This window comes from Sardina pilchardus, chromosome 6 (assembly GCF_963854185.1).
Source record: "Sardina pilchardus chromosome 6, fSarPil1.1, whole genome shotgun sequence".
In the NCBI taxonomy this organism is placed as follows: domain Eukaryota; kingdom Metazoa; phylum Chordata; class Actinopteri; order Clupeiformes; family Clupeidae; genus Sardina; species Sardina pilchardus.
Window position 1 is genome coordinate 16,998,472 of NC_084999.1, and position 6,000 is coordinate 17,004,471.

Genomic DNA, 6,000 nt, shown 5'->3' on the forward strand with positions numbered 1-6,000 from the left:
GAAAATCACTCTGAAAGTGACCCCAGCGTCTAGGTAGCACTCTTCATGTTGTTATCATCATAGACATAGGGTATGTGTTTTTGACGTTATCGTTATAGTTATCGTTCTTGGTGTGAACATCCCTTATGACTCCCTGTCTTATGTCCCTGTGTGTCTGTAGTAAGACTGTTTTTGTCTTGTCTATCACGTTTTCACCACCTTTCCTATTTTCCTACCTCACTCTTTCTCTCCCCAAGTCCCTCTCTACATGTCTTTATAAGTTCAGCTGGACACTGACGGCTAGCTCTTGGCGTGGCTAAGCGCGCAGCAGCTCTGCGCATCAGCAGGTTCACGCTGGGCCTCACCGGCGACGCTTTACACCTGTCCTGCGGTGTGAGAATCGCAGGGCCTCTCAAACAGCCCACACACGTCAGCACTCTCTGCTGCTTTTGGATTTGCTTTGCGTGCGGTAGGGCGTCAAAAAAAAACTTTATTATTCGCTCCTATAATGTTGCCCTTGTGTTGAACCAAACTCCGGGTTTATTAATTTTCCAATATAATTTTATATTCCTCTGGTTCACAGTACGACTTTTGTTGTGTTTGTTGAGGAGATACTGAACAGGAAGGCCTCGCCGGAGCTGTTGCTTTCAGTGCATTTCATGGTCTTTAGGTCCTTTTGAAGGCAAACCTGTAGGCCAATTAAGAGTGCTGATTTAGCTGACATACACAATTTGCAGGTTTTATGCGGTTTTAATCCATAATTCAATAAGATCAGCCATGATTTATCAGCTTAATTACTCTCTGATATTAGCAATTAAACTGCAGCTTTGAATTAAATCTCAATCAAGTGCTTGTAATTGATGGACTCTTATTTCTTGTAGGGACGTGATGGGTTTCTCTCTCTCTCTCCCTCCCTCTCTCTCTGTGTCTCTTTATCTCTCTCTCTCTCTCTCTCTCTCTCTCTCTCTGTTACCCTCTCTTGAGTGTGGTTTACTGTACTCGACCACATGTCAAGCTTCCTCCTATCTGTTCCTGGCTCACGCCCTCCCACACCGGAGCCTTGTTTGTTAAGTGTGGTTTCGCTCTCACCTCCACCCAAAGCTGTAGAGGGCTCTGGGATGGTATCGCTGACAGTTATGCAGGGTGGTTGTTGCCCGCGAACAGGGACACAAAATGATTAGTGGCTGTCAAGGAATTAGCGAGAAAAGGTTTACTTCCATCTGCAGATTTTTGGTAAATGATTATAAATGAGCGCGAGGCTTGTCACTGGAACGAGTGTGTATTTCTCACAACATGTGTCCGTTTATTGGCTGTGATGAGGGGAAAAATGACAAGGAGTTACAGTAATTGAGTGAGGCGCAGGCTAGAAATAGAGCACATGAACGATTCAAGGAAAGTTCTGGAATGTAAAGGGCCTGCTCTTAAGGTACAGTGCGCCGCGCGGTTCAAACGATCCCACGACTCCGTCTCCAACAGGCAGCAGCACGTCATCAGCTGCGACAGCGAGGCCAAACATCTGTTGCTCTAGTTCACCCCCGCTATCGACACCGTTCCATCGCCTCCGACGCCACTCTCATATCTAATGATGTCATCTGCGCAGGCCCCGTTCGCCTCTCGCTCGTGCGCTCTGTGGTGTGTCAGAGACCAGGATGTTGGCTCGTCGCACGCAGGTTTTTCACGATCGTGACGCACCGCGCGCGCCTGCCAAAGTAAAAACAACAGCAGCCCCACAACAACGGCAGCGGCGGCGGCGGCGACAACGGTGTGTTGTTATTTTCAATGTGGGTGACAACGTTTGTGGCTGAATGCTTCCGTGGGGTTGATGTGGAGTTCAATGGGGGCATTGGCCCCATTCTCACTCACTCGTTCACTCCTCGCCAAGAAAATTTGAATAAACGCTCAGAGCGCTTACTATTTTGCATAGCGAGAGATCCTCAAAATGGGTACGTTTTTTCTCTCTCTCTTTCTCTCTCTCTCTCTCTCTCACTTTCTCACTCTGTCTCTCACTCTCTCTCTCTCTCCCTTTTGTCCACATGCCTATTTTTGGGAGCCAGTGTTTTGCTTATTGTTGCAGGAGATTCACATATGCCACGGGAACGCATTAATATTTCTTTGTCAGCAGATGGACATGCGGGCCGTGAGAGTAGGCCCGGCTCGCTCGCTCGCTCGTTTGCCTCGCTCGCCTCGCTTACAAACCCAACACACGTAACTTTGCAGGGCTCACTCTCCCTCACTCGCTCTCTCTCCCTGTCTGAAAATAACAGGTTTGAACATACTGTATTATCTTTTGAATTTATCTGCATAACATTGTCTGCCAACACTGGGCCCGTGCCAGGATCAAGAGGGGGGGTGGGAAGAGGGGGGGTTAGAAACAATAATGCTTTGTCTGCTGCACTGTTACTTCTCTCTCCGACATGAAGATGTTTGTCTTTGCTGTTTTTTTTTCTTTTTCCTGTACAGCTCCATTTTTTGTGTGTGTGTGTGTTGTGTTGTTCCTCACAGCCTCCTTTTGCTATCGAACGCAGCCTCAACAATGGATCGCAATCTTTCCAGAAATTTCCAAAATTCCTTCTCCTCTCGCACCCATACCTCCCCGCCCTTCCAGCCAGCCCACTCATCTTGCACGTCCCCCCCCACCCCCCGTCCCCTTGTTTTTTTGAATGGACAATCTGGCCACATCTGCTCGCAAGACCTCCCCACACCTCCCCACACCTCCTTTGTTTGTGTCTGCCAGAAACGGCCCTTTGCACTCCAGCATCAAGATCAGGCGATATTTTTCAAACGGGCACGGCTGATAATCTCATCACGGTTAGCGTGCTATTCTGAAGGGTGGGGGGGGAGAGAGAGAGAGGCAGGTCAGCTGGCCAGTGCATGGTGGCATTGTGGGCAATTACGGATGATAACAAGCAAATGTGATTATGAGGAAGGTGTTGCCGGGACCGTGTGACTGCACAGGGGAGTGTCGCCCGGGCCGCGCTTCTCGTTTTTTCGCCCTGCGCGGCGCAGCGTCGCGGCCCCTGCGAGCATACTGCCTCGTTTATTAATGCGGCCGTTTTTTTTTTTTTTTTTTTTTATATTCCCCACCGAAGGGATGTGAATGCTGTGCTGTTCTCTCACAGAGCTGGACTGTGCTCTCATTGGCAGCTTGTGACTACTTACTCTCTCTCTCTCTCTCTCTCTCTCTCTCCCCTTCTGTCTCTTCCTCGCTCCATCTCTATCGCTCTCTCGCTCGCTCTATCTTTTTCACCCCCTCCCTCTGTCTCTCTCTCTCTCTCTCTCTCTCTATCTCTCTCTCATTCTCAGTTCACATACACATGCACACTCGATGTGCCGCACTGCATAGCTGGGTGAATCTCGCGCATGAATTCCGCCATTGTGTTCCAAGAGAAATATTTTTATCAAAACGCCACTCGGCTATTTATACCGGCCGCACAATGGAGGCCCTGCCCGGCTGTGGGGGCCGGGCCGGCCAAGCCGTTTATTACCCCAGTGAATGAGCACCTCTTGACCTCTGCCCATGGACGGTAGAGACCTGGGAGGGGGCAGCAGCCGTCATGGCGGTCAGGTCAGATCAGATCCGCTGCTGATAAACCAGAAACCAACCACCCCCCCCCCCTCCCTCTCTCTGTCTTTCTCTCTCTTTCTTTCTTTCTTTGTGTCACTTTTCTTCTGACTGACTCCACTTTCTCTCTCTTTCTCTCTCCCACTCTCTTCGTTTGACACGACTCACCCTGAGAACCTGAGGCCTCATGAGAAAAAAAATGGTAAAAAGGAAATCGGTCGCACTGCTGTTTCAGTATTAGCACGTTTGGAGGTGTGGGTGTCGTGGTTTCTCGGTCTTATCTCAGAGGAATTTCTTTGCACTGTAAATTACATTCAAAATGAGACAAGAGTGTCAGATTGCTGAAGTTTTCAAAAAAAAGGGCTCATTGTACTACCAGCAAAAACCGAGACATTATTCGGGATTATTTAAGATAAGGTTTTGGCGTTCAGGTTTGATCAATGGCAGAGAGGTGTCTGTATTTCTGACGCGACGGCAGGCTTATCAGCGCTCATGGCGGGCTGCTGCCTTTGGCTCCTCACGGAGTCGGAGGGGAAACGGCCAAAAGGCCAATTAGCCACACCCACCCGGCGTCCCCTCGCCCCGCCGCTGCTTCGCGGCTCCTCGCCCGCACTGTGTGTGGCAAGGCTGTGGAAGCAATGCAATTGGACACACACAAACGCGCCCTCAGTGCTGGAGACCAGGGGAGACCCGGGCGCTGTCCTCTGCGTGTGACGAGTCAAAACTGTGACCGTTCGAGTAATTCATGTCGCCTGAGGACCATTGTTAGTGACCTCTATTAGATAGAATTGCATTTTGTAAGTTCTAGTTTTATGGCATGTTTATGCCATGTTTTATCATCAGCTGCTTTGCTCGTCAAAAGAAATTGGATCTTCTCTTTTTCTCTCACTTGTTTTTTTTTTTTTTTTGCTTTGATTGTTTCCTGTTTGGACAGTTTTGAATGTGTGTTTTGGTGTGTGTGTGTGTGTGTGTGTGTGTGTGTGTGTGTGTGTGTGTGTGTGTGTGTGCTAGTACATGTGTGTCTGGTGTGTGACAGTGTGTGTGTGTGTGTGTGTGTGTGTGTGTGTATGTGTGTGTGTGTGTGTGTGTGTGTGTGTGTGTGTGTGTTTGGGTGTGTATGTATTGGTGGAAGGGGATGTTCCTCAATTCTGCAACCACAGACATCAGAGTAGGAACAGGGCCCAAATCCCTCCGCATGCAAATTAAAGAGACAACAATAACGGTGGCAGAGGAACAAGGTGGGCCTGCCTGTTCTCTCTCTTTCTCCCCCCTCTCTCTCTCTCTCCCTCTCTCTCTCCCCTCTCTCTCTCTCTCTCTTTCTCTGTGTCCAAAAACCCTCCTGGGTTTGATGTGGCTTTTGGGAGGAGTTGGAACAGGGGAATGCTGAGTTATCTCCACCATGCAGTGTGGCCGTGGCCTGTACTTGTGTGTGTGTGTGCGTGTGTGTGTCCGTGTGTGTGTCCATGTGTGTGTGTGTGTGTGTGTGTGTGTGGCTCTCTCTGAAAGGCAGGGCCGGGTGCTGGGTAATCCTGTGGAAATGAAAGGTGCTGCCGCACACTGGCCTGGAGATTACGACAGGGCTCTTGTCACGGCGCCAAGACAGGGCTGCTGCTGGCTCACACCCTCTCACTCCTCTTCATCGCTCTCCCTCTCTCCCCCTCTCTCTCTCCCTCCCCCTCTCCCTCCCGTTTATTCACTTTCTCCCTCTCGCCTTCTCACACTCTTTTCCTCGCCCAGTCGTTTCATTCCTCTCGTAGAACTGGACACTTTCCGTTTCAACCTCTCAGCCTGATTCAGTTTTACCTCCAGGGTCTCTCAATGACTCCATCATTCTCTCTCTCTCTCTCTCTCTTGTTATCCAAAAGTCTGTCCATCTTTATAATTCCACACTCGTCCCTCGTACTCATTCTGTCACTCTCTCTCCACCCAGTTTCATGTTCTGAAATGTGACTTGGGGCATACATGGTCGACATAAGGAGTAACCAGTCCTGGACTTAAATATCTGTTTCGCTGCTGAAATGAGCATGTTTTCAACAAATACCTCCGAGGGATGTTCAGTAGGAGTGCCTACACACTCTTCTTTCTTTTACTCTGAAAAGGCCCCCTTATAAAAGTAAAAGAACAAAGGAACATACTTGCGATGTATTTTCTGTAGTTCACCCAAGAGGTCAAGAGGTTTAGAACTGTTTAGTGAAACATGACCTTACTTTTTTTTGACTTGGAAGATGCGTGCGTAAGCATTTGTGTAATAATTATCTTTTCATCCTAAGCAAAAACACACACAAACAAACATGCACACACACACACACACACACACACACACACACACACACACACACACACACACACACACACACACACACACACACACACACACACACACACAAGTTGCAAACAGCAACTTCAGAATACTTAGTCAGATTTGCATTACCATAAATATCACAGGAATAGATTAAAAA

The 6,000-nt window shown here is 48.7% G+C and overlaps 1 protein-coding gene across 12 annotated transcripts in view; it reads left to right on the plus strand.

Moving 5' to 3' along the window:
- satb1b (SATB homeobox 1b) overlaps positions 1–6,000 on the plus strand; it is a 53,833-nt gene that overhangs the window by 42,527 nt on the left and 5,306 nt on the right. The window lies entirely within an intron of this gene.